An 18,624-nucleotide genomic window follows, 5' to 3' on the forward strand; every position below is an offset into this window, starting at 1 on the left:
GTCCTTGTTTAAAGGCAACTAGAGAAGAAAAGTAAGAATAAAAAGAAATGCTCTCAAAAACAGGCCACTGTATATGAAAAAACTTCTTTCTAGGGACTATGACTGCCCCTAATCTTCCTCAATATTATCTGAATTTTGTTCCTCCAGTACATTTGTAAGGGTGCAGGGTAGAACAGACTGGAAGGGGGTTGTTTCTCAATCCTAGTTGTACAGTTCACATTTAGGTGCTAGCATATGGAGAATATTGCATGACCTAATGGAAAACATCACATTTGTTTTTACAAGTGTAATCATTCCTCTTATTACATCATCTGCATGGCTTGAACTCAGGACCTCTGAATCTAAAGGCATAAGCTTTTACTGTTTAAGCTAAAGGTTGTATCTGTTAGTTTTAATTTGGTAGCAGACTCATAAACCTATATTCACAATTTAGTCAGTAGAGGGGGACAAAAAGCCACACTGTATTAGCAAGAGTTATCTGACTGGGAAAGATTATCCCAAGCTTCAGAAGTGCATAGTAATTCAAATCCCTTATGGGCCATTACTTGTATTGGTGCCTCTGGATGTTTGGAGCCAGGACCTTGGGATCTCAAAGCATGCACTGTTTATTAAAGGGCCATGTCCATTAGCTTTAAGATACCACCAAACTCATAAACTGCTCTGTGGTCTAGCCTTTAGAGAACGACAAAAGCCATAGTGCTCTTTCATCCCTTTAAAGACATGTCTTTAAGGAATCACAATATATTCAAAGAATAAACATTTAGGGCCAATTTTTGGACTCAGTGGTACACTTTCACCTCCCCCTGAATGGTGTTGCACATGTTTATCAGGCATCAGACACTGGCTGTTAAATTCAATCTCCAATTTTACATTATCATTCATCTTGTCTAGAGTTGGTTGGGAGTTTTTTTCCCTAGAAAATGCAAATTAATCAAAACTGAAATTTTTAGTGGGAATGTACCGCTTCAACAAAACTTTTGTTGGAAAAGTTTCTCAGATCCAGGATGGAATTTAAGAGAGAGAGACCTCACTCCAGAATAGCCATTAGCTGAAAGCCCAGTGGGCACACACCTATGATGGGGAAGACTCAGGTTTAAGTCCCTGCTCTGCCTGACTTGAGGCAGGTCTCGTTTTTTTCCCTGATGTGGAACTGGAAGATTTTGAAATCTTGAAAAGTTTTGTGGGACCAAAAAGGTTCCCGCTTGGCTCTAATCCTAACTTTAGATGCACACATAGATTAAGATGGTACTTAGTTTCATGCTGGTGTGTAGTGCTGAGGAGGTGAAGGTGAAGAGAACCTTTCATCTTAACTAATGGGCCAGGCTCAATCCCAGTGCTTGCGCAGTTGTGACAGGCAGGGGATTTCAGCACTAATAGTAGTGTTAGATATCCCGAAAGAGATGGAGCAAAGCAGATGTTTAAGAGCCCTTGGCCAGCATGAGAGAAATACACTCTGTGTTCCAAAAAAAAAAGCAGAGATTTGTGTTTCAACAGCACCATCTTGGTTTGAATCTCATCCTGTAATGACAGTAGAGGGAACAGTTGGGAACAGTAGCTAGTGCTCACCTACCTATCTCCTAGCACAGGCAGTACATTATAACCATGATCCTGCCCTTATTCTTTAAATATTGGAATACTCCACGTGCAAAATTCCTGAAAACTATGACATGGCTAGGAGACTTTCCTCTGACGACAGCCATCTAAAGCTAGCATTTTGTCCAGGTGTCAAGGAGACCCAATCTCATCCTTTCTCTGGGAACACTGAAAAATGAACTGAGTTCTGAGGTGTTGAACATGTTGGCCTATATGTTTCTAGGCACCTACATTTGAAACTTTTAGGTTTTAAAATGAGACTCCTAAATCTATATTTAGGCACCAAATTAAGTATCCTTTCTTCCAAGAAAAACACTGATCTGCATGTGCTCAGCACCTCTGAAAATAAGACTAATCTTATTTTGGTGCCTTAACATGGATTCTTGAACAATTTGGCCATAGCAGATACATGTTAGCCAGGTGCTCTCCCACATTTGCAAAGTAACTTTTAGCATAAACATACTACACTTTTTTTTTAATCTGTATTTTTCATCCTTTTTTAATCCATTGCAGTTGCTGTGACAAAGTCCTGTTTATGGGATTGATCTCAGTTTGAACATCCTCTGTTATCTTTTGCTTCCATCTGGTTTATGTGAACAGACACAACAATGTGTATGTTCTCCCTACTGGCTCACTAGCTAACAGAGAAATCAAACATATCTTCAGTGCATTTTTCACACCTGTCTGTGAACTTATAACCCCTCTGATACTTCCATTATTCAGTTCTGTGATGCCTGTTAGGAAACAATATTACTGTCTTATGGCAGTAAAACCATGCAGAATGCTAATAGTATTGCATCTTTTTCAGGATATGTAAGAAATGATCGAGTAATTTGGGAGAGATGGTTATATGAAAAGCCTCAAACAAATGTCATTTGTTGTCATTAGTTGGCAGTTACTAGACCAAAGGTAATGAAACTGCAGCGTGTCACTACCATTAATAGGTGTCTCTTATAGCAGCTGTCACAAAGAGAAAATTGTCTCTTTTCTGATTCCCAGTTAAAACTAAAGAGCTTCAGTCACATTTTTTTTAATAGCTAACCTTCTAGTTTTGGGTTAAAGGGGCATTTCTATTTTGAGTTTGTTTATGGTTTGTTCTGGTTGGTTTCTCCCAAGGACGTTTCTGTCTTTTTAAAGTATGATGAATATTTTTGTATAAATTTTAGTGTTTATGAGCAGTCCATATTGACAGCCTGGATGACGTATCTAAAGCCACAGAAGAGATAATAAAGCACAGGCAGCAGTGTGAACTTACTCCAGACTAATTCACCAAAAGCATCAATCCTCCATTTATGTTGTTATTCTCATATGGAAGCACTTTCTCTAATGGCTGACTTTCTCCCAAATCTCATAACATCCCTGAAGTACAGAAGTATTATTCCCATTTTTAAACTAAGGAGATTGAGGCAAAGAGACTAAGGACAAAATTTTCTAAAGCATCTACCATATGTGATTTAGGCTCCTAAATCCCATTATCATTTAATAGGACTTAGGTTCCTAAGTCACTTATGCATTTTTGAAAATTTTCAAGTCTGCCACAGATTCAGGAAGTCTGTGGCAGAGCTGGAAATTTAATCCACATCTCCTTAATCTCTGCCCATTGCCTTAACTGCAAGACCATCCTTTAGTGCAACATGGGGAGACTATGTGGAGAGTAGGTCAGAGAAGAGTTGAATCCTTGTGCTCATTCAGTTCTTGGCCTCTGTTGGATGGCACTAATGCTACTTTTGTCAGCACACTTTTTTTTTTTTTTGGTAAAATGAACACTTGCATCCTGGGAAATGGACTAAAACCACCAAACTCATTTTACATGGGATAGTTTGCAAGTTAGTAATCTGTGAATATTTTCCCCTGAGCTATTCCCTAAAATTAAAGATTTATCATTAAAACACTAAAGGTTTTTTATGTATTAGTCCAAACAGAAGGTACATTAATCTAAAACTTATTTCCTGGGTCCTCTTATGGGTTAAAGAAATAGTCTAAAGATCAAGTCGGGGGGACAGGGGGAGAAATGGGTAAAGTGAAAAATGGACATAAGAAACAATGTTGTCCGACACCTTCTAGCAAGTAGTTACCTCATTGCAAATTACCCACAAAAATCAGTACAAACACTTGGAAGATCATGTAACCGTTTCCTTTCATGTTATTTTTGTTGATGATTACATCAGAGCACACTGAAAAGTGCATGATTAGTCTGTGTGAAAATTGATGTCAGTGGCAGTAATTCAATAATACTCACTCAAAGGCAAGCAAGACAAAGTTTTCTTCACTCTCACTGATATGGGATGGCAAGCAATGAGTTAACCCTTTCTATCGACACAGTATGAGACTAAAAATGTTGCCCTTTCTTCCTTGAGTGTTCCACTTTAAGATAGGAAGTGAAAACTTGCCCCTGCCGTCGTAGGTTGTTTCTGACATAGGTACTAATTTCAGCAAATTCTCAAAACCTCAGGTGTATGGAAGAACGTACTGGACACAGCAAAAAAGAAAATGAAACACCAGCCATGGCAATATGAAAGAAAAATTAGACAGAATTTATTCACCCACAAAATACACAAGGAGTTGAAAATCTTTTCCACTGTAAATAAAAGTTTCTCACTTCCCATGCAGATTTCAATTTCTGCCTAGCTCGTTCTTGTTGGCAAGATATTTCTGCAGACTAAATATATTTTCAAATCTTAAAGATTAATCTCTGAAGTGGGCAAATACTTATAGAGTAGACTAAAAATATCAAACTGTCATCAAAGTAATCTTAATTTAAAATAAAGTACAGCCACTTCAGCAACTGGGGAAGGACACCAAGAAAGTCTGCCAGGGTGAATTCTGCCTTTGGTTATACCTGTGCAACCCCACAGTCTTAAACCTCGTCTCTGAGGCCACTGTGTAGTAGAACATAAGAATGATTATACTGGGTCAGAACAATGGTCCATCTAACCCAGTAGCCTGTCTTCCGACAGTGGCTAAAACCAATGATTCAGAGGGAATAGCTAGAACAAGGGAATTAGTGAATGATCCATCCTGTGTTGTCCAGTTCCAGCTTCTGGCAATCATAGGTACAGGGACATCTAGAGCACCTTGCAGCCCTGGCCATCTTGGCTAATAGCCATTGGTGGATCTATCTCCACGAATATATCTAATTCTTTTTTGAACCTAGTTATACTTTTGGCCTTCACAACATCCCCTAGCAACAAGTTCCATAGGTTTACTTGTGTGAAGAAGTACTTCTGTTTGTTTGTTTTAAACTTGCTGCCTATTAATTTCATCGGGTGCCCCCTGGTTCTTGTTATGTGAAGGGGTAAATAATTCCTTATTCACTTTCACCACATCATTCATGATTTAATAGACTTCTATCAAATCTGTCTGGTCATCTCTTTTCAAAGCTGAGTAGTCCCAGCTTTTTAATCTCTTCTAGTATAGAATCTGCTCCATACCCCTAATCTTTGTTGTTACCCTTCTCTATACCTTTTCAATTCTAATATATCTTTTTTTGAGATGGGGAGACCAGAAATGCACTCAGTATTCAAGGTATGGACGTACCATGGATTTACATAGTGGCTTTATGATACTGTAGTTACTGTCCTATTATCTATCCTTTTCCTAGTGGTTTCTCCACAGTCAACTGATGCAAAAAATTCATTTAGCTTTTCCGCAACTGTTTTGTATTCCTTGAGTGCTTCTTTAGCACCTTGATTGTCCAGTGAGCCCACTGATTGTTTGGCAGGCTTCCTGTTTCTTATGTACTTTTAAAAAATTGCTCTTAGTTTTTGTCTTTTGCTAGCTGCTCTTCAAATTCTTTTTTAGGCCTGCATAATACTTTTTCATGTGAGTTCCAGAGTTTATGCTCCTTTCTATTTTCCTCATTAGGATTTGACTTCCAATTTTTAAAAGATGTATTATTGCCTTTAATTGCCTCTCCTAGTCTGTCGTTTAGCCATGATGGCATTTTTTGGTCCTCTTGCTGTTTTTCTTGGGGTGGAAGGGAAGTGATGGGGGTGTATACATTTAGTTTGAGTCTCTGTTATGGTGTTTATCTCCATGTAGTTTTCAGGCATTTCACCTTTCTGACTGTTCTTTTAATCTCTCTTTAACTAGCTTCCTCGTTTTGGTATAGTTCCCCTTTTTGAAGTTAAATGCGACTATGTTGGGTTTCTTTGATATTTTCCCCCCTACTAGGATGTTAATTTTAATTACATTATGGTCGCTAGCACTGAGCAGTTCATCTGTATTAATCTCTGGGACCAGATCCTGTGCTCCATTTAGAACTAAATCAAGAATTACCTGCCCTCTTGTGGGGGTTCCAGGACTAGCTGCTCCAAGAAACAGTCATTAATGGTGTCCAGAAATTTTATCTCTGCATCCCATCCTGAGATAACATGTACCCAGTCAATATGGGGATAGTTGAAATCTCTTGTCATTATTGGGTTTTTTGTTTGTGTAGCCTTTCTAATATCCTGGCGCATTTCACAGTTACCATGACCATCACCATCCTGGTCAAGTAGTTGGTAGTATATTCCTACTGCTAAACTCTTAGGCCTGGTCTACAGTGGGCGGGGGGGGGGGAATCGATCTAAGTTATACAACTTCAGCTACGTATTTAGATCTACTTACTGCGGTGTCTTCACTACGGTGAGTCGACTGCTGCCACTGCCCCGTCGACTCTGCCTGTGCCTCTCGCCGAGCTGGAGTACAGGAGTCGATGGGAGAGCGCTCAGGGATCAATTTATTGTGTCTAGATGCTATAAATCGATCCCCACTGGATCGATCGCTGCCCGCCGATCCGGACGGTAGTAAAGACATACCCTTATTGTTCAAGCATGGGATTTCCATCCATAGAGATTCTCTACAGTATGATTTATTTAAGATTTGTATTATATTTGACTCTATGCTTTCTTTCACGTATACTGCCAATCCCCCATCAGCACAACCTACTCTGTCATTCCTATAGATTTTGTACCTTGGTATTACCATGTCCCACTGATTATCATCATTCCACCAAGTTACTGTGATTCCTATTTTGTCAATATCCTCATTAATATCAGGCACTCAAGTTCATCCACTTAGTATTTAGACTTTTAGCATTTGAATACAAGCACTTTTAAAATTTGTCAATAATTAATTGTCTGCCTTCATGTGGTGTAATTGAATGGGACTCTTTTTCATTTGGCTGTTTTTCTTCATTCCTATCTGTACATTATCAACTTCTAGTCCCTCAGTAGTTGGCAGTGATGGCAGTAATATATGCTGCTTTATTGTATCATAACACAGAGCCAGGATTTGGTCCCATGTAAATATGGATTGCTGAAAACCACATCCACCCAGCACCACAGTTCAGTTTCTTTTATTTATTCCTGTTATCAAGAAAACTATTAACTCCGGTTAGTTTCCTTTTTCAAAAGAGGTCATCTGTGCCAAATGTCTCTGCTGATATTGGCACTGATCCTGCAGCCCATGTGAGAAGCTCACTGACTTAAATAAGACTCTGAGGATGAAGGGCTGCTGGATTGGAAATGTTGTCCTTTTGAGAAGCAGTTCCTTCCCTTCAGATGTAACATCTAGAAATCTCTTACCCTTTAAACAAATCATCCCATCCCCACACATACTGCATGTCTAAGAACACGTGCCACCTTTTCCTTATATTTAGAAAACAAACATAATGCATCTAATGAAGTGAAGTGAATTTTTATTTCATTTAAAAAAAACACTACTATGGATCAAAGTCTGCTCTCAGTACAGCAAATGTAAATTGAGAGTAGTTACTGGAATTACATCAGGTTTGCACAAGTGTATATTAGAGCAGAATCTGTCTCTCACTAACCAGTTTGTCTATCTTACTGCTTGTGGGCATCAAACTAAATACTTTCTCACTCTCTATTTTTGTACATCTATCCAATCTAATCTACATTTTTGTACCGCGCCTTCACCACGGTATCTACGTGAATTAAAGCTGAGCTTCTGTCTGATCTTTCTCATACTCTTTTAAATCAACATTTTCTACATGATTACATTCTAATATCCTGATTAACTGAATTGACATCTTAATAGGCACATAAAGAGCCCTGAATCAATAGTGCTATTACCATTGTAACATGCATAAATACTGCATGGATTATTACTTTATTTCATTCACTTATCAATTACCCTGTGTTCTCATAAGTAATTGACACATATTTGCGACCTTAATTCTGTATGAGAAGCTTCTTGTCTGGGAAATTCTATATAGTTCATTAGCGAAATACTGGGCTCTTTAGTGATGTAAATTGTTGACACAAACTAGTCTGAAGTATTCTCAGAATCCCAAATAACCCAGAATACACAAATGTGAGATGTTTGGGGAATATCAGTTGCATTCAGGGCAGATAAAGTGAACTGAAATAGAGTTTTTTTAATTAATATAAAAATGCACCTGTTAGATCTTAAATCATTATGGTTGAAATTTACCACAGTGCAAAGAATACATGCAAGGCTCTTATATCATTTAAATCTTGAAGTACAAACCTGGGTTGGTGCAGTAGACTTGGCACAGGCATTTGGGTGAATTTCATCCTCTCTGAATTTAAAAATAAACTGAAAGTTTTTAACCACTAACACCTACAGTCATGGTTTGGGTTTCTCCTGTAGGCCACTAAGTATGTCTACACTGCAATTAAAAAGCCTGTGGCTGACCTGTACCAGCTGACTCGAGCTTGGGCTAATGGACTGTTTAATGGCATTCTAGACGTTTGGGCTCAGGTTGCAGCCTGAGCTTTGGTACCCTTCCACTTCAAACCTGGACATCTACACCACAATTAAACAGCCCCTTAGCCTGAGCTGCACAAACTCGAGTCAGTTGGCATGGGCCAGCCACGGGGGTGTAATTGCAGTGTAGACATACCCTAACTGATTTTGATTACTTCAGCTTTATGGGGAAGAAGTGATGTTCACCCTTAGGCTCTACTTTTGCAATTTCACTGCACCAGCCCAGAGCGCCCTTGACTTCAGGGAGCTCCAGCAGGTACTGCAGTGCATTTGCATGCAGTGAAGTGTAAAGTCTGGTCTTCAGAATGTAAAAAGAAAGATGCTTCCCGCTCTGCTCCACACAGCCAGACCTTCTACATCCATGCTGACCTTTTCATTTTGCCCTTGGACTAATTTTCAGCCAAAACCTGAAGTCTTTACTCAGGCCAAACTACCCTGACTGACCAAGTATGTTGATCTCAGTGGGAGTCTTGCTTGACTGTGAACACAGCATTGGGCTTGATGTTTATTGCAGGGATACATCCGTCTGCAGCAAAATCTTTATTAGTTGGATAAGGAAAAAACCTGCTATTTTGAGTCTACTTACCAGTGACATTGCTATTTCAAGAACAGCTACTGCATATTTTGAGGAGATCTTTGATTGTTAGCTAAAATAAGCAAGCTCTTCCTTTAAATGGTTGGTGTTGGCCCTGCTTTGAGCAGGGTGTTGGACTAGATGACCTCCTGAGGTCTCTTCCAACCCTAATATTCTATGATTCTATGTTTCTATTGTCACTTGAGACTTGTGATGCTTTTTCACCTTAAGGCTGCAGTTTCTATGCTTATATTTTTCAAAATAAATTCAATACTTTACTGAATCCAAAAGAGGTCAAAATTTTCATTCATTTCTGTTCTTTCAGGAACCTTCTTTTTCTCAGCCTATGTTTTTTCCCCCACGAGATGTATCTTATGATTATGCTGTATATTTAAAAGCTTTTAGCATGGCTTCTTTAGTCTGAGTTCAAAGAAGCATATGGTATCACCATTGGAAAACAGGTTTATCGTGAATTCCATCTGGGAGATCTTTTTCCTTTGGTACAGATCTAAGAGAAGTTCTAATATTGTTTTCTTAACCTCAGCACAATCCTTCAACTCAACCTAAAACTATTTGAGCTGATTGTTTAGGTCACTTTTTTTTTACAAGGCCAATTTTCAGTCCATACTCCTGAGGGATTTTCTATCCCCATGCGTGTGCGCACGCACACACGTGCAATTGTTATTTTTTTCTTTCAGGAGCTAAAACTGAGAACGTTGTGACCAGAAACAACATTTGTAGTTACTCGTGCTAAGATATAATATGTTGTTGTAACAGAACTCTTTTCACAGCCAGGATATTATATTCTTAGTTATTATACATGAACTATAAATGCATATGGGGGGAAGTTTCTTCCAGACTGCAATAATAAGTTTATGCCCTGAACTAGGATCTATGACTAACTTTATCTTTGTTTTATTTTTATGAAATATTTTACCAAGGGAAAAGAGGTAGGGGTTTTGTGTGTGTGCACGTGTATATACATATGCTATTAAATTGTACATGTAAAAAATAAAACCAGCCTAAGTGTGAGATTTAGTTTTTGAGTTTGGGTCCATCTAACTCTAAGAGTTACAGCTCAACCATCTATTAGTTAGATGGATCCAAGGAAAAAGTAAGTCTGAATTTCAGAAATGAGTCATTTTTAACTGCTTCCAACTCCTAAACTACTGAACAGATTTACTTCTAACATGCCTGAAGATTCAGTTTTTCCCCAGAGAGTAAATGTTGTAAGTGCAGGTCCACGCTCTCTTTAAAATCTCTATCAAAGTTCAAATTTTACACTAGAAAAGGATATGGGTACTAATATAGCTATCTATCTTCTGGTATAATATGCTGACTTACCATCTGAGAATCTGGTCCAAATCAGCCCATCTCCATCATCTTTAAGCCCCTGATCATGTGAGCTACAACAGAGGTTGAGCAAAATCTAGCTCTCTGTGGATAAAATGACGTTTCCTAAGCTTGGCCTCAGAAACTGCTTTTTCACTTCAGTCAAGGTTTTACACAAAACTCAGACAGGAATTTCTTATTTTGATTACTGTAGAGAATGGAGAAGACATTTTATATATGATATTAATTCAACTGCAAAGAATTTCACCAATAGAACATCTGAAGGATCAGTGAATTGTACAGTGAGAGATACTTATCAATTGACTGTATAGGTGTTGTTTCGGGCTAAGAGGCATAACATAACAATGTGCAAATATAATTCCAAATACACCACTACCTTCAGAATTAATTTTAATATGCATCTGACTTCTGCTCCTGTTGCAATCCACTGCATAAGTCCCACTGATTGAAATAGAAGCCAGACTGTCTCCGATGTTAGTGCAAAATTAATTTCTAGAATTTGGAAAAGCTACAAGTGAGTTTCGAATTCTCAGACTATTCTTCTGTGCCTATTTGGGAGGAATTTGTGGCAGCAAAATCTGTAGTTTTGTGTAGTTTCATTTATGTTGGTTATTAAAGGTCTATGAAACATTTCTGCTTAAACACAACCTTTCATGTCGCAATTGCTCAAAGGCAGTGCATTTAATTAAGCCTCCTATATATATATATGTAATTACTCCTCGGTAAGATTTAGTACTAAATGCTTTGGCCTCCAAGACTTCTGAACATCTTGGTAATTGCTAAGCTTAATTTTAGACAATTAGCATAACCACTTTGTTAGTTTTCCTTTCACACCAGAGAAATAAAACAGGACATGCTCTGTTCAATGCAAACTAGGGATGAGTGAACCTCCGGGACTTGGAGGTTTTGCAGACCACTTGAACCATATTTTGTGTTCACATGGTATGCAAAACTAGTTCCAGTTCACAAACCTTGTATTCCTGTATTGTAGGCATACATCTTTTAAGTAATTCAATTAAAAAACAAACAAGTTTTCATAGCCCAAGGGAAAACTGTACTATGAATTGGATGAGAAATCCCTCACCCCCCAAAACCCCTTAAGTGGAATACATAGTGTATAAGGTATATACAAACACATACATAAAGTGTATCTAGTATATAAAGCATATATAGTACATAAAGTCTATATCGTATACAGAAACAGAGTATGTAGTTTTATTATACACTTTTCTTTTACCCTCTTAATTCCATTTTTTTCATAATATATTTTTCTCTCTGCCCCTCCTCTTCTAGCTCAGTCCCTTTTCCATAGTCTCTTAAAGGGAACTGAACCCAATAATAAAAAACCTGCCAGAACTGTCGTTTGTACTGTAAAGCATACTAGAAATTGTATAAGTTCCAGGCTGCTCAAAAGGAGCAAACACTAGGATAGGAAATCTTCTAAGGTTGAGTGTACAGACAATAGTCTATTGTAATGAAAATGTAAGTGCATTTTCAAGCACAATCTAATTTGTCTTACATAACTTGTCCATAGACACTAGTGAGGTGAGACAGGTTCCGTGCCCTTAATGCAAATTAAACAAACAAGGTTAAAGGGTCGTAAGACTGGGTTTAGTTGTTACTGCTGAAACTAATGGCTGTGAGAGGAAAGAAAAATCTGTTACTATTGAAAAGGACTTACCCTGTCAACAGAAATTGAACGTGCTTGGAACTAACATTCTCAGCATAACCAGAGGACATAGAATCATAGAAATGTAGGGCTGGAAGGGAACTTCAAAAGGTCATTGTGACAGAGTAGTCTTCCCCTTATGGGCCGTGCTGCCTACTGGTCAGCCCTACCTGTCACAAGGTATGCAAAGGAGAAGAATTGCCACATAGCTCCAGGAGACAGGGTCAGAGATGGGTACATCTGGTGAAGGGAAGGACAAAAGTTGCCTGAACTACCCAATCTCCAGAAGGAGGGCTGAGACTCCTCCCATAAGTGAGATTGAGCCCTGTGGGGACTGGGAACAGACCTTAGATGGCAGTATTCAGGTAATCATGTAAGCCAGAAGCATGTTTTGTTTATTTGGGACTTATTGTTATGGCTCTTTTTGTATGAGGCTTTGTAATAAACAAGGTCTAACAAGGATGGTATTGAGTCAAGTGTCAAATGTGCCTGAAAGGAAGTGATTGACTTCCTGAGAAGGAAAACTGAGGCAGGGAATATGCAGAACACTGCATTAACTCAGCAGGGGGCACTATAGGGTAGACATGCCCTACAACTGTCAACTAGTCCATCCCCTTGGCTGATGCAGGACCAAGTATACCTGGACAATCCCTGATAGGTGTTTGTCCAGCCTCTTCTTACAAACCTCCAATGATGGGGATTCCACAACCTCCCTTGAAAACCTATTCCACTGCTTAACTGTCCCTATAGTTAGAAAGTTTCTCCTAATGTAACATAAATCTCTCTTGCTGAAGCTTAAGCCCATTACGACTCATCCTACCTTAAGTGGACATGGAGAACAATTGATCACAGTGCTCATTATAACAACCCTTAACATATTTGAAGACCGTTTTAAGTTCCCCCCTCAGTCCTCTTTCTCAAAACTAAACATGTCCACATTTTTTTAACCTTTCCTCATAGCTCAGGTTTTCTAAACCTTTTAGCATTCGTGTTGCTCTCCTTTGGACTCTCTCCAGTTTGTCCATATCTTTCCTAAAGTGTGGTGCCCAAAACTGGACACAGTACTCCAGCTGAGACTTCAACAGTGCTGAATAGAGTAGTAAAATTACCTCCTGAGTCATTATTAGACAGCATGCAAAGGCAATGATTGAAATCTAAGACACTGTAATGGTTTTTGGCAAAGAACAGATATAGTTCACCCTACGCTTAATGTGAGTGGTGCTTCTCCTGTCGGTGACTTCCAGTTTTATACCTCTTGAAGCAAAATGTGGATCTGCTGTAAGTAAATGGGCAGGATTAGATGGTACCAAAGGAACGGTCACTGTTTGCCTTTAGGACAAATGGATTTAATTACATTTCAAATTACTCTAGTTCCCTCGAGCTGTTTCCTAATGAATGTTTATTCACATTAGAAAACTACACAATCTGACATCAGCCTCCATATCTACTTTAATAGACATGACTGGAACAAGATTTTATAGATTAAGATGTTATGTCAGAGACATAGAGAGAGGTTTATGTAATGCTTGCAAGCATCGTGCCTAATTCAAACCAGTGATTTTCAGTCTCTCACCTTCATAAGAACTAAAAATAATCACATTTATGAGTAGCTAAGTGAGATCACTAGTGTAGGAAACCCCTACATTATTATTGCAAGATTTCGGGTCAATATTATTTCAACGTTCTTCTCTCTTTCTGATCAATCTAATTTATAAACTATCTAGAATAGATACTTTCCATCCACTTGTTTAGACTTCTTTGTAGGGGTTGGGGGAACCCAGGATGTACAATACCTTGAAACACACAAAAGAAAAGCTTGCTTTAATATGTTGCTTCTTTACATAGGTGCTTTTTTATTGTCTAAAATAGTGTAAATTGACAAGAATTACACTGAAGAACAAGACTGAGCTTTACTTTGCCTACCCCATGTTTCAACTGTACAGTCTATTGAAGATACACGGTGGGTGAAGTAATATCATTCAACTGCAACACGACTTCAAGTTTTGCATTATTGCTAATGGTAAAGTTTCAAATAACAGTAATGATGCCTGGCTCTTTTCATCAGTAGATCTCAAAATACTTTGCAATTGAGGGAGATAAGTACCATTATCCCCATTTTATAGATGAGGAAACTGACGAACAGAGAGATGAAGTGACTTGGCCAAGGTGACTATCCAGCAGGCCACTGGCAGAACTGGGAATAGAACCCAGGTGTTGTGAGCCATAGTCCAGTGATCTATTTATTACACATACTGCCTTAGTAGTATGGTAAGAGGCAGGGGCAGATTGAAATCCAGTTAATTTTTCTATATCTAATGTGTTCTTAAGATACCTTAATAATACTGTTGCCCCTTCTTCTAATATCATGTCCTGCTCTGACACCATTGTCTTCCCTCTGTTGATTGGTAGCAGATGTCTGGTGCCTGACAGGTCACTCTTCCAGTGGAGGAGGAATCAGAGGTGGAGTCTAGGTATATTCTAAGTGTAACTTGTTTTATTTATATATATATACAACAGTCTTGGAAAAAGGTGGCCATACACAATCCTTTCTTTCAAGAATCTCAGCGCAACATCAATGTCCAGTTCCCAAAGAGCATATCTGCTTCAAGTATTGTCTTTAATCAGAAACCAAAACAGAGAGCAAACTCATCACCTAGTGATGCTTATCATAATAATCCTAATAATATAGGACCAATATCTAAAACTTGCTTTCGTTTTCTACCACCATGTTGTCTACAGAAGATTGTGATGACACGATAGAAATGCCCAAGATTCCTCAAAACCTTAGGTGATGTCTCTTGTTCCAATTTCAGCTTATTGATCAAATGAGTTAGAATGCCAATAAATCAAGTATGGCAAACTGCAAACAATTCACTTAGCAGTACTGCAATAGCCTTAGTGCTTCCAACTTTTTATGCAATGCCATGAAAACTTTATTTCAAACAATATTTTAAGGACCTGTAATGGGCGGGGTTTTTACCCACAGATACAACTGCATAAAAGGTTGCAAAGTGTACATTCAACCTTTGTTCTGAGTTCACAAAAGCATAATTATGGTATCTTGGATATCTATGCTGGCTACATAGAGATCGATACAAATGTTCAAAGTGTAAAAAGATCCTTAGCTGACATGACTTGGCGTAGCTCCATTGGCTTTAATTGAGGTGCACCAATTTACTCCAGCTGAGATCTGGTCTTAAACTTTAAGCTTATTTACAGGAATTTTTTCCAGATATGAAACATTATCTGGAACAGTATGTGTGCAGTTGCCTCCAAAACTGTATAGATAGTGGGGTGTAACTATCTATAAAAGGTGTAACTGCATTACAGACTTTGAGAATGGTGCCACAGGTAGTGAAAGTAGATTAAATCTAATAGGCTAGTAAAATGTTTAGGGATCACGTGTGCCCCTTATTCCTTACCCAATAGTTGTGCCTATGGCCAAAAATAAAAACTGCTTTAGCAGTCTGTACTGGGGAACGTAGTTTTCACCGTGTGATTTACTTCTGCTATGTGTCTGGTATTAAAGGACACAAATCAATGAATCGGTAGATTGGACCAGTAAAGAAATTGTAGCTAGGCACTTGCCTTTGTATATCTTTTGTAGAGGGGTAAAATGAGGTAGTGGGATGGAAAAAGTGAACCGCAGTTCCAAGGGAAACCTCTGACTGTTCTGCAAGGTGAACAGATATTAACACGTTTTGCATTTTGTTTTAAACATGCTCTCCTGTATTTTCTTCTAACTATCTTGTTACCCTGACCTTGGGAATTAAATAATGTCTTGTTTTCACAAAAGTATGTCTTTGAGAAAAATACGCCAAAATCTTTGGGAAGTTAGCTGGACTATTGATGGTTCTGTATCAAAACAACTATTTGGAGTCCCCTGAATTTAAGTACTGTGTCTGAACTACATGATTACACCTTGTCCCTCCAATAGGCAGATAAGTAACCACAGTAAATGGCCACTGTGCATTGAGAAAGCAAAGCTGTGAGATAAAGAACCAAGTGCTATTTGAATCCCAATGTTCACTGCCCCAAGTACTTGCACTTACTATCTATCCATATTTTGAAAAGGAGATAATATGAAATCACAGTATTGCCAACTGTCATGATTTTTATCTTGAACCTCATGGTATTTAGTGGGCAGTCTTTCTTAAAGTCACAGCTGCTGGCATCATATGATAACCTGAAAATCTGAGCTTTTTTTTTTTTATTAAATGCCTGTTCCTAGCTCTTACAGTTGGAGAGAGAGGCTTGGAGAAGTGATTCCCTGAAGGCTTAAATAAAAAGAAAATATAGCCCATTTTACATTTATTTATATATACATGTAATGTCATGGTTGTTAAGCTAATCTCATGATTTTTGAAAGCTTGGCATTGGCAATACAATCACTTTAGAGTGACAATGGTTGAGGGGTTTTTTTGTACTGGTTGTACTAAGATATGTGGACATTTTGAAACTTCAAGAAAAACAGGAGATGGGGAGCTTCAAAAGCTGTTCAAGAGTTAAAGGGAGATAATGTTGCTGAAAGAGCAGAAACCATGAAAAGAGTTGATGAGTGAGTGTCTGAATGGAAGAGAAGATAATGACCGTATACCATTGAAACAGTTACGGTCTGATGAAATACAAATTAATATATTCCATTCTGATAGCAAGATTTCTATTCAAAGATTTCTATTCTAGAAGTAGAATGACAGGTATCTATTTATTAAATAGGGTGGAAGCATTATGGTAGGCAGCTGTTTTCACTGATGGCATAATAGTCAGTACATTGTATTATAAGATGAATGTGGAATTTGGACCAATCTATTTAGTGCCTACTCCGTTAATTTCCCTTATTTTCATCTAGCAGCAAATTGATGAAGCAGTAACTAAAAATTTACAGCAACAAAAAGCAAATTGAAGCAGCATTTTATGGATAACCTGGAAGTAGCTGACAATTTTTCAGAGATGCAAGGCCAAATTAAATTAAATAAATTTATGGAGATATCCTATCTCATAGAACTGGAAGGGACCTTGAAAGGTCATTGAGTCCAGCCCCCTGCCTTCACTAGCAGGACCAAGTATTGATTTTGCCCCAGATCCCTAAGTGGCCCCCTTAAGGATTGAACTCACAACTCTGGGTTTACCAGGCCAATGCTCAAACCACTGAGCTCTCCCTTCCCCTCAGCAGGTGATTTGTCAAGTGCTAAGTGGATCTATGAAAGTCCTGAGTGTAATTGATGTAATTTACTGACATATGCCTAAGAGTCAGATGAGGGTAGTTAATGTTGAATGTGGCTTACATTACCTTTCCTTTGAGCTGATTTTCCTGCTATACCCTTTTTTCCCCCTTAGCATGTGAGTAAACCATTTTAGACTCCATCAGACTCAATGAGCCAAATTCAGAAGTGATATGTATAGGGTTATAAATTACATTCTGGTAAATTGATCTGAGGTTATCTTTATTATCCCTGCAGTATGTAAGTTACCAAAACTTAGACTCCCTTAGACCTATGTACATCCACTTATTGATGCAAAACTTACACATACTGAATGTGGCAATATAGATTTTAAAATCAGCTGTCTGAGATTATTTTCAGTAACGTATATCTAATTCAAATGAAAACTAATGCTTATTTTCTCTTAGTTCCTACAGGATTGTTGAGCAGGCAACAATCTTATGGTAATTTTTGCCCTGACATATTTCAGGCAAAGAAACTAGAAGAACATATAATGAGGCCAATTTGCTCTGCTGCTGTATTTAGCTACCAAATACAGGTCACTGTTTGTATTTAAAGGGAAATAGCCTGGTTTTTATTTTCTGAAAGATCACATTTTCTGCTGAAGATTTATCTTCTACCTATATCAACTCCAATGGTACAATAAAAATTCTTGCTGTCCAGTGCCCAGTGGAAGTAGTCATTTTAACTGAAACTTCATCTTTGGTTTCTCCTACTTTCTTTTGATTCAATGCTGATTTGGTTTATCAGGAAACCATCCCTTATTTTCCTTTCAGAGTCCTTCCACACCAGAATAAATTACCTTAATTTTACTTATTCACCATTTCTTTGCCTTTAAGTGAATCTTTGTATGAAAGGACAACATGAAACCAGGTATATCCTACATTCTGAGATTGACAGCAATTTGTCTCTGCAAAATTTATCATCTGACATTTGCCTGCTCGGATTTAGTCGGATTCACTGGCACACCAGTGTGCAGACTTGCCGTTTCAGACACTCTAGAAATCCTTCTTTTCTGTAGTTTGGAATGCTTCTTTTGCACATACCATCCTAAGTTGAGATTGATCAAGTAGCAGAGCCCTTCTATGGCCACCCAGTTGTACCCCAAAAATGGTTTAGCATCTCTGCTGCCATCCTATATGATAGAAAAAGATCTGGAATGAGGAGCCCATCTGGCTAGAACATTTCCCATGAAAAAGAGCAGAGCTCTTCAGATATCACCCAATATCTAATTTTCTGTGTGTGTGCATATGTGTGCATGCACTGGGGAGGAGGGAGGTTTTGTCAGAGCTTCTTCCTGGAGGATTGATTTTATCTTTCTCCTCCTTCCCACTTCAGTCACAATTACATTGTGGTCCCTATAGAGGAAGACCAATGAGTGCCCTGTGGATGGACAATGAAGAGGGTGGGAAATTCTCTGAGAGAATCTCCCTCACCCCTTTGGCTCCATTGTGGTGTGGATGGAAACTCTCCACCAG

Source organism: Trachemys scripta, chromosome 4 (genome assembly GCF_013100865.1).
Source record: "Trachemys scripta elegans isolate TJP31775 chromosome 4, CAS_Tse_1.0, whole genome shotgun sequence".
In the NCBI taxonomy this organism is placed as follows: Eukaryota; Metazoa; Chordata; order Testudines; family Emydidae; genus Trachemys; species Trachemys scripta.